The following is an 11,501-nucleotide window of genomic DNA, read 5'->3' as shown; positions in this document are numbered from 1 at the left end:
TTCATGAGTGTGACTTATATAAGTGCCTTATAACAATATTACCGGTAAGCTTGACAGTGGGTCCACATCTGATGTCTTCCACGTGGGAATGACATACATGTCCACAATGTGAACATCTTTGCCCTATTTAAGAATAATTAGGAACTCTATAAAAATACCCATACAAAAAAAGGACATTAAACCCACAAAACAATAATTTGACTCTTGATTACATGTCTTCGAGCAGCAGTGATGAGCTTAAAACATGCATTCTCAATCTATAAAAACAAAACGGAGTAAAATGCAAACAAAATCAATTTAGTTAGATTTTTCTTAGAGTAAACATTCTGCAACATATATAATATATACAGTAGATTCCATGCATCGGTTTAATCCGAGACTCCAGAAGTCCTCACGTGTTAGACAGACATCACCATCTTTAATGATAAGCTCTGTTTCTGGACGGCTAGTGTCCAAAATGTATTTCAGCTGAAATTAATAATAATAATCAGTTACTTAATTTAGAGTGTGAGAGACAGTGCTTGACAGTGTAAGAGTGAGAGTTAAATAATGTGAGGAAGCGAAGTTCACATGACGAGTTTAGATGAAACTGTTTTTCTTCAATAGGACCCAAGTATTTTTCCCATTTCTCCACAGAGAAAGCATATAAATGCTCATAATTTTTAGGTGTCCAGTATTCATGGTCCTGATGCGACATGAAACTGGTTGGTCCATAGTCTGACAAGAGAAATTAGGAATATTATTAAGAGTAGAAATTTCCCAATATACAATAATCTTGAACACCAATGACGACAAAACTTTTCAATTGGTAGAAAGGCCTAAGACGTGAGACATTAATGCAGCAACGAGTCCCTTAGTCTTTCACCACAGTTGTCACACCTTTAGCAGTGATGGTATCTACAGAAAAAGGCCCTTGATGCCGGTCTGCAAGGGAGTCTTTTCTGTGTTTTTTATTAGGGTTTTGGAATATCAACACCTCATCACCTGCACTCGAAACTGCACGTTTAACATTGCGAGCTGCAAATATGTTCTCGTTCAGCTGTGTAAATATCAAAGTAAAAATGTAAATGTAAAATGTGATATGGTAAATATGATAATATAAAAGTTAAGTTATACTGAATATTAACCTCATTAACAAACTCTCTTCCCTGGTCAGTAATAATTTTCTTGACCATGCCGAACAAGTACAGCTTCTTAATGATTGCAGCTGACACTTCACTTGTGATCTTAGATTGCAGAGGCTCAGCAACAACCCATTTTGTATACAAGTCCGTCATAGTCACATATTTGTTGTATGTACATATACATACATTATATATAAAATGTAAATAAAAATGTAATTGTGCCATATTTTGTCAATTGTGATTTTTCACCGCAATCGAAATTTGTCCTCTGCATTTTACCCATCTGTGCAGTTAGAACACACACACACACACTAGTTATTACTAGGGGGCTGTGGATCACATGTGCCCAGAGCAGTGAGCAGCCCTAGTCCGGGGAGCAGTTGGGGTTAGGTGCCTTGCTCAAGGGCACCTCAGTCATGGCCTCAGGTCTGTAAATCGAACCCACGACCCTCCGGTCACAAGACCAGTTCCCTACCACCAGGCCATGACTGCCCTGTATATACATAATAATAAAATATATATATATATATAAATATTATACACGCACACACACACACACACACACACGCACACACACACACACACACACATATATATATATATATATATATATATATATATATATATATATATATATATATATATATATATATATATATATATATATATATATATAATGAGACTGTGGTTTCCTATTTGTCTGAATTTTCCCATGATGCCAAAAAAATTCTACTACCACCCAAGAGTGGGTAGTCTTTGTTTATCCCCCGGTGCAAATGTAGACAGATTCTGCTGTACCATTTTTCAAAAATCCACATTGAAGTCTTAATATGTTCTTAGGGCTTGGAGATAAATTTATCAGAAATTGGTTATCAGTTTCTCAGAAATCTCCCATAATTCCAAAAGACTGCTGCATGAGAGTATGAACCCTTAACTATCATCACAGTAAGTTTGCACAGATTGCACTGTACCATTTCCTCATAAATCTATTTTAGGTTCATAATGCATTTAGGCGAATTAAAGCACTCATGTCAAATAGGCTGAATTAGGACATCAATTTATCAGAAATCATCCACTATAGTTTGTGACCCTCTCTTTAATTTCCCTAATCAACTATGTGCATAAGACAATCAATTTGTAAAAATTAAAAATCAGGTTACTCAAATGATAATTTTTGCTTGCTGTGGAACTTTGATCATGATTACAATGACAAAGAACTCTAGAAGCTTCTCTGGCCTCATATACCCATGATGCCTTGCAGAGATATGCCAGAGAAAGGCTCTAGATAGAACATGCTGATGTAGGTTCACCAGCAAAAGACCAACTGGCCACATATCTGCATATTCCCACTGAGGCCAACTCTGATATGGGCAGAAATGTATTTAAATGGTTAAATACATGAGTACATGCCACACTGTGTACAGTGGAAAAGAAGAGGAAATTGCAGGCAAAACTAGCATCCACTTCTAAAACATGCCGTTTCAGACTTGAGGTAAGAAGTTTCAAGGAATACGTCACCTATAAACACAAAAAACAAAACATCAACTAACTAGTCAGGAGCAGCCAGCATAATTTCAGCCAGCTCTGATTTCATTATTTCTAGGTGGAGGACTCCTACAATGTTCCTTGCCAAATGCTGGATGTGTTCAAAACATTCTTTCAGAGGACATACTGTAAACCCAAAGAATCATGGATAAAATAAGACCACCGTAGCTGCACCTCTCCAGGTGACCAGTAAGCTGTTGAGAACCTGACAAAAGAAGCTTCTGCAGGTCATTTCCTAGACATTGACCTACAATCTCATAAGCACGAAACCTGCTGGCACCCAAATGGGGCGTGTGATGGAGCTACCCTTCACCACAATGTACACAACATAAGTATTGACATTGATTTCATTATGTAAGTTAATAACTAAATGAAGACACATAGGATGCAATTTACTTTTTATTGAGTAATATTAATCAGCTTACCAAGGGAGAACCTGCACAGAAAAAAGGAAAGGTTATATAATGTATGTAATGAAAAATGTTCATTTTATTTGAGCAATACCGGTGACTGGTATGCAGAGAAAGGCAGCCATGTTGTTTTGTTGAGAAAACAGATTGGGTTCTGTAGAGTCAGGGTTGCCAGGTCCTACAAAAATATCCTACACAAATTCAGTGTAAAACCCGCCCTTCAGTCAATAACTTTAGGGTTTGGGCTAGTTTAGGCTTCTGAAGGGCCTAAACTAAAATTGACTATTATATCGGGATCGATTCTTAGTTTTGATTTGTAACTCCTGCCCAAAAAACTGCACCCAGCAACCCCAGAATTTTTACCTGCGGCTGGATTTTCAAACCAGCCCAATTTGGCGTGAAAACTGCGAACCTGGCAACTATGTGTAGAGTGCTTTTATGGGTTGGGTTTTACCACCAAAAATCCAGGAAGTGACATCACACCACTTCCTGTGTAGCACTATAAAAGGCCTGATGAGAATTGTTTGAGCAGGTTTTTGGTGGGAGAGTATGTAATGCTGAAAGTAAGAAATGATCTTGATGCTTGAACTGTGCAGTGTGACAATTGATGTGAGGAACTTGTGAACTATCACATTTTGGGTTTTTTATGTCTTGGTTTTTTTCTGTAAATAGTTTTCTTGCCTCTACATGGGGATTAAATAAACACATGCTACTTCTTGACACCCTGCCTGAACCAGACCCTGTGCCTTGTCTGCCGGTCACTCACAGGGCGAACAGATCAAGGCCATGCAGAAGTGTCAGAATGTTATGTTTCTGTGCGGGATGCAGGATTTGATGTGTTAAACCATGAGTGGTAACAGAGGGTGGTCTTTCCCTGGAGGTCATACATAGGCATAGTGGGGGAAGTGTGACTCAAGGAGTCCCCATTGAAATGGGCTAAAACTGACCGTTTGTGTTTTGGTTTATCTGTGTATTTGCCAGGCTTGCTTGGACTCATTTTGCAGCATGTTGTGTAGTGGGAAAGACTACGTCTTCAGTTCAGAAAGAAGGTAGAGACACAGAGGTGGGGGTCCTGTGTGTAAATGTACTATGTTGGTTATATCATCAAACAAATTCCCACAGATTAACCTGTTGTTGATAACTGCGGTTCCTTTGATATGCGCTGGGTGTTAAAGGAAGAGGAGTTTGGTGTAGGGTCTCTTCTGTTTTCCTCTCTTCCCCTCTGCTTTCTTGCACATTGAGACACCCTGCACTGGTCTGTATAACTGTTTCCATGAGAATAACTACCTTTTCATACATTGATTTAGAATAGTACTGTTTGATAATAAATTAATCTAGTTGTTAATAGATAAATCTAGTTAATTGCTTAACCAACTTTTCTTAGTTATATCCATAGCAGGCCAGATTAACTCCTAATAAGTATCAGATAAAGGTAAATGTATAATAACACCTATTCCCTATAAAATACTTAATCTGTTGCATACGTTTTATATGCCAACCCCTTAGTAACTGTAGCTGTATAGTAAACCTCTGACAAAGCAGGCTACTGTTTATAGCAAGGAACTTTGTGAAGTTGGTTAGTTATATCCCGTAACCTACAGTGAGCTATTGGATAAGTGAGTTCCCTTAACCTTTATTTAAACCTTAACCAAAACTATTACATATTATGCACATTAGTCCTTCATCTGCACCTATTTCCATCTTTAGTTGTAGGTAAGCAGGGTTGAGGAGTTAAGCATCAAAACAAAAACCCATACAGCCAACCAAGATGAGCTCTGTTCAGGCAGAAGACTCAGATGCAGTAGTAGAGATGGTGTACAGGAACCCAACCCTTTCTCCAAGACACAGCACACGCCCCCTACTGGCCTCCATAGGACCAGGACAGAGGAGAGCAGGATGAAAAGTGGAACAGTCACGTACAATCCTGCAGATACAATCCTGTCTTCACCAACGTGTTTACCCACCACTCAAGCTTGGTTGGTTCTTCCTTCAGGGTGCAGATGTCTGGCTAAACAACAATGAGGGAAAATGAAACATGATTAAAAAATGCAAAGAATCCACGTGTGCCGGTCATTCACCACTTTTCTTGAAGGATTTCAGTGTGGATCTGCAAACCCTTGTGTATCAGCAGGGTCTCAGAGGAAGAGGCATGATGGGCAGGAAGACGGCTCCTCCCCCTTGTCGAAGGTCTGCCCGCGGCGTTGCAGAATGGCAGCTTCAGGTTCAGTTCCATCTTTACTAGAGGAACCCCTTCCTGCACGTGTCCCACTTGAACAGCTCCTTGCTGCTGAGTGTGTGTTCCTTTATGTGCTTGTGCAGGCAGGCTGTCTGTTTGGTTGTATCATGAGCATTTGGGGGAATTTCCACTACACTCAAATATAACCGAATCTTGTATGTTTATTATGTATGGTGTATTCTTAATTTAGCTGTGACTGTAGTTAGTAGACTACTGTAAAATCTTTATTATCATTGTGCAATATTGTGTGCTGATGGTGATATTGTGCAATGAACCCAAGTGTTGGTTGGCTTTTCCTGCTCCCTGTAACAGGTGATGCCTGAAACTTTACAATGTTATTCATGTCCCAGCTTGTGCTTTGAACCAGCTACTTCATCAAGGTGGGGCTTTACATCTGATAGTGTCAGAGGTATTTTGTGTGTGTGTGTTTTTAACATGTTGTCTTCTCACTCACTCAGGTGCAGGTTTAAAAATGCTGGAAACACTGTCTCTCTGCCGTGCTACAGGCAATCATGCTCGACTGACTGACTTTCAGCAAAACGAAACCTAACTCAAATCCGACCACAAGGGGGTAGTAAATCAACAAAATATAATCACAGGCCTTTCTTATGAACATTTCTCAGTATCGCAGTACATGTACTCTGCCTCCAACCTGGCTTGAAACCCCTGTTCTCAGTGTCCACCTTACGTTTAGCCATTTTTGAGGAGGGGGATAGCTGAACGTTGATGTCTGCTTTGACTGCTGATTTAGGTTTATACTTTCGCGAGTGACCATAGTGCGCGACTCCGAATTTTAATGTTGCTTTGTGTTGCAGGTTTGAAAAGTGCTGGAATTTAGGCTAAAGTACTTGAAAATGCTTGAAATTGTAACTACTTCGTTTCACAACAAATTGCTGTATTACGTTACGTTAACAAATACGAGCCTCTTGTAATTCCAGGACGAAACATGAGAGATCATGAAGACGTTAAGATTGAGCGTTTTGAAAATAAAAAACAACCATTAAATAATGTGATAAAAAGCAAATTATTTCGAACCATTTCGAGTATATGTATAAATATTTAACTTAATTAAGTTTAACGTGCTGGGAAATATTGAAATGGACCTTTAAAGTGACGTACAAGTGCTTTAATTCCACCTTATAAAGGTGTATGAACCCTGCAAACATGACTTTGTTCATTGCGTTGAGGCGTGGCGCGCGCAAAGTTACAAAATTTGAGATGTGCACGACCTCGAGAATCGACAGCACGCGAGACCCTCGCGCACAGGCAGAGCCACTGCGATTACGTCATTTTCGCCGCGCGGACCCTCGCGGGCCTTGACTTTGACATATGTGTATTAGATGAACTGAATCATTAGAATCAGTTCACTAAATAGATTCCTTCAAAAGATTCGTTCACCGAATCGTTAAGTGCTTGGCAGGACTCCGACACACCTGGGTCACTCCACTATAATGGTTCAAATTGGACTTTGACATTTTCAAATTTTTTGCTTAAATGTATAATTTCTCTGTATACATCACAGCATTAAGGATATTTTTACCAATCAGAAAATCATATTTCCTCATCTCAGGCATTAGCTCTTTATTATTATTGGTCATTTTTTCAAGATCTGGGCAATGTTTTTCTTCAACCCCATTACGTACACAGTGGAAGCTCTCTGAATATGATCATAAAATGCATTTCTGAAGAAATAAATATTTTCATATTCATCAGATATCCTCAACACTAATTCAATAACTGTGAATACAAAAATGATATAGAATCTCACTTTTTTGCAATACTAAAGTCTGAAATGTCCCTTTTCATGAAAGCGCTCTTGTCATTTTTCATTAAAAGTGTGGTTCAACTAAAGAATCTTCACAAAAATCAATAAGCTTATAATAACTCAACATTTTAGACAGAAGTCAACAAACATTAAATTACTTTTCAATGCATTTTTTTAAAATTATGTATTAAAATGTAGGTGTGACAGGGTTGAGACTAGGGTAACGGGGTTGAAGATGGTAATGGGGTTGAAAGGACAAACAGGGCTTAGAGGACAGGATGCTGGAAATTCTGTCAGTCATCATTTCAGTCATCTTCACTTGGACCTGGCATGGAGTTGGGTTTAGGGGGATACTGCCCCTACTATACCTCAGTGAGAAGGTGAGCTCCTATCTTTGCATGTAGAAGAGCAGGTAGGCTGTTCTTGCCCTGCGCTTATGGATTGCTGGCTCATTCATTTTTGAAACCTTTGAATCATTGAATGTTAACCAGCTTTCTCCTTTCTCCTCAGCTACGTCACTGATGTAGTGCCTTGTCAGGGTAGCAAGATGTCATTAGTCACTTTAGTTTCTACTGCATGTTTGTGGATAATGTCAGACTGCTCACCACTGAAAAATTTGCAACAGGGCAGATGTAAGAGAAGGAGGAAACCCTGAGTGTCTCTCCCTCCTTTTTCAGCTGAAGCAAACACATCATCAGGAACTCATGGGCATCCTGTGGAAGACAGTACATCAGAAGAGCATTGCTCCTGGACTTCAGCAGCAACAGAGTGAGAAAATAAAGAAGGTTGTGTGCAGTTCCTGCAGACTACTGCATGTGGTTCTGATGTGTTCTGAATGGCTCAGAGGTTGTTTAACTGAACATGTTCGTAGTCCTCTCCAAACGCAGGGCATCTGACTGAAATACAGGCATTCAGGGCTCTCAGGAGCTTCTTCTGTGAAGAGCTACGACTAGTGAGCCTGCCTTGCTGCAAATCTGCAAAACATCTACGCACGGTAACAGGGAGACCAATGTGGTTTATTTCTCTCTGCATCACAACACCTCCCTAAGCACTCATATTTGAACAGTTCAGTTAGACACGTGAATCCTCTGTTCCTGATCTGGTACCTGAGCATCTGGCAGCTGGATGTCCGCTTAGCAATCGACCCCCCACCCCCCCCTCAACAACTTTCGTTCCATTGATGTGTATCAATCTGGTAGCCCTCCGCTATAATTGGTATTCAAGAAGTAGCTCCCAGTTTCAAAAATGTTGGTGACCCCTGCAGTAGACACTGCAGGATTCAAGATACCATTGAGTCAGACTACTACTAAACTACAGGAGTCCATGTCATTATCTAGTGTTTTTGTAAGTTAGACATTTGCCAAGAAGCACAAATAACCATCGACAGACATACCATTTAAAGAACAACCTCAAGTGGTATCAGCTGAGTTAGTGCTCTGGTAAGAACTCAACAAACAGGTGGGTCTTCAGTCTACGCTTGAAGATAGCAATAGACTCTGCAGTCCTAGCAGCTTATGGAATATTGTTCCACCATCTTGGAGCCAGGACGGAGAATAGTCTGGAGCTTTGTCTTCCATGAGACTTTAAGCATGGAGTTTCAAGTCGAGCCATCTTGAGTTTCTGAGTATTCGCTGTACGGATCGGCTTTTGACCATGGACATCATGTAGGGAGGGGCCAGTCCATTTTTGGCTTTGTAAGCAAGCATCAAGGTTTTATATCTGATGCGTGCCGCTACTGGAAGCCAGTGAAGAGAGCGTAGCAGAGGAGTCACATGTGAGAACTTGGGGAGATTGAAGACCAGTCGTGCTGCAGCATTCTGAATTAGTTGTAGAGGTCTGATGAGGGTGACAGGAGCACTGATAATCAGCTGCTGATAACCAAAAATCCCATAACGGTCGAATCTGAAATCCTGATGGTTGTCCACGGTGATGATGAATAGTCCACGGATGGTGATTCTTTCTGGCTTTCCTCACAGTTCCTTGCACACTGACAATGGTGATTGTTCTAATAATCCCGACGATCAGTTCTTGATGTTGTTAAGTCCTCTGGTCTTGATACTTATAGTCAAGACTCTTCGTTACTTTGATGCAGGCCACGGCACTAGCGCTGGCAAAGTGGTGAAGGGTAAGCTACAACTACAAAGAAAAGATTAGGTTGAAGGGACGTTGACAGTAGCATGTCCATTCTTACTGAAATTGTGAACCTGTTCCCATGACTCACCTCTGCATCTATCCAGTAGAATTGTTGAGCACCCACCAGTGCTCACTCTGCCACCCACTGTAGATGGACTTGTGCTGAAGCTTCACCTCCACCACCTGCATTTTATGGGTTTTGCATCGTCAATGTAGCAAAAAACTCATTTTGGTCTGGGGGCCGAATACAACTTAATCGGACCTCAAGGGGGCCAGACCAGTAAACTCATTACAAAAAATTACATGGAACTAATAATAATCAATCAATCAATCATCAGTTATTCATATACAGTGTTGCAAATAACAATAATTATTTATAATATAATTATTATTACAATAATAAGAATGCATTATTTTTAACAGCGTTAGGTAATGGCGTCATTTTGTCAGTAAAGGGATAATATAATTAATTACTTTTCCTGTCGTTACAACGCCGTTGACGTTACTGGTCATTAAAAGCGGTGCGTTACTATATATTGATATACTAACAGTAATGCGAGCGGACCGCTGCCCAGGCTAGTGAGGAGTAACAGATCTCGATAGGTCACAAGTTCTCGGTGTAACACCTGTTTATCTTAACAAGTCAGTAAGCGATTGGCTAAGGCAGCGTTATGGTAGCCAATCAGAGCCAGTGTTTTTACACGCGTGCCGAAGCACTCCAGTGACACGACACAAACGGAGAAGAGACAGAAATGGCGAGTCAGAAGTAAGCTGAAGAAAAATTTGCATATTCAAGTTGGCGATATAAACATTATTTAAGAAAATACTTGAAGTTCCTGAATGTCTACCAGACTGGGTATTTGATTTATTTAATTAAGAATAGAGGTTTAATTGTTAAGTTTACTTCTGTTGTGAACAAACCAGTTCTCAGGTTGAGAGAATTTAATTTAATTTGATAGATGTAAATGCACTTTATATAGTGTAACTGTTTACTTTTGTTTCTTTTTTTCCAAAGTTTTGGGATTATAAAGGATTTTATCCTGCACTGGTATGTTGATGTGCAATAAATGTCAAAATTTAAACACCTTTATGATCTACTCATTTCAACTGACTGTGATACTGCTTTTTCAAAAAATCCTTATTCATTGGCATATAACTTTTGTACTGTAATGCAAATAGTTACTTTCCCTGGTAACGAGTTACTTTTATTATAGAGTAATTCAGTTACTAACTCAGTTACTTTTTTGAACAAGTAGTGAGTAACTATAATTACTTTTTTAAAGTAATGTTCCCAACACTGCTCATACCTGAATACATTTAGACTTACTTATGGGGTATTTAGAAAATGATTCCTAAAGGCATCTTTACTTATTTTTACTCTTATTTGTGTTTTTCAGCAATCAGAATTTTCTGTGACGTATAAGGGTGTCTCCATCGATTCAGGTGGCCTTTTCAGGTCACATGAGTCTAATCACACCCAGACCCTGGAGACACCGGACCCTGCTGTTTTCTCCACCAGACCAGACCCACCAAGAGGACCCCCTCCACGCCCACCTCCAGGCTTTTAATCACCTACACAGCATTTTAATAGATTCTTATACAAAGTTCTAATCTCACTATGTATCATGCTTTTTACTTTTCCACATAAAAACAAAATGTTTTGAACTATGTTTGGTCTTTGTGCAGATGCCTTTTGGGGGGGGGGGGGGAATGGGGGGGGGGGGGTGGATGCGGCCTCACAACAATGTATACACTGAAAAGGCCAGGGTTTTCCCCGAAAACATGACTTAACTCCAACGATAGACTTCACCCATTGTTTTTTAATTTGTGCAGCACACACATGAACATAGTCCCTTAAACTGGATAAAACATTGGTAAAACTGTGCAGTAAAAGCTTAGCGGCATGTCTGGCCACACTCGCTGCCACCGTGAAGTTCTCCCTTGAAAGATCCTATGCTCGGCATTTAAATGAGTAGCCCCGGCCCCAACTTTGTTAGACTCTACCACCTACGTTGGAGCAGGACTACATACGTCGCCATTGAAACATGTACAACATACACAAACATAACTGTATGCTATTGTTTGCTAAACATCACATTCAGCATTACAACTTTTCCTGTCCTCCTCCTACAGGTTCAGTAGGACCTGCCTCCCCCCCTTCTGCCGATGACCGTGGGCTCTACCGGCCAGCACCAGGGAAGCCCTGGAAGACGGCCCTCCTCCCCTGAGGACGAAGGACCTCTAGTGAGTTATTCCTCTTATATATACACATACACAATCCAGGTGAT

General features: G+C 40.2%; 1 long non-coding RNA gene across 1 annotated transcript; it reads left to right on the top strand.

Annotated features, from left to right (window-relative positions):
- Nucleotides 1-3,626: 3,626 nt before the first annotated feature.
- Nucleotides 3,627-6,181, top strand: LOC143496558 (uncharacterized). The gene is made up of 3 exons (XR_013125643.1): nt 3,627-3,688; nt 4,061-4,142; nt 5,211-6,181. It is a non-coding gene; the product is annotated as an uncharacterized LOC143496558 (long non-coding RNA).
- Nucleotides 6,182-11,501: the final 5,320 nt, after the last annotated feature.

The sequence above is a fragment of the Brachyhypopomus gauderio genome, unplaced genomic scaffold (genome assembly GCF_052324685.1).
Source record: "Brachyhypopomus gauderio isolate BG-103 unplaced genomic scaffold, BGAUD_0.2 sc96, whole genome shotgun sequence".
Lineage (NCBI taxonomy): Eukaryota > Metazoa > Chordata > Actinopteri > Gymnotiformes > Hypopomidae > Brachyhypopomus > Brachyhypopomus gauderio.
This window is presented reverse-complemented; position numbering and strand designations above follow the sequence as displayed.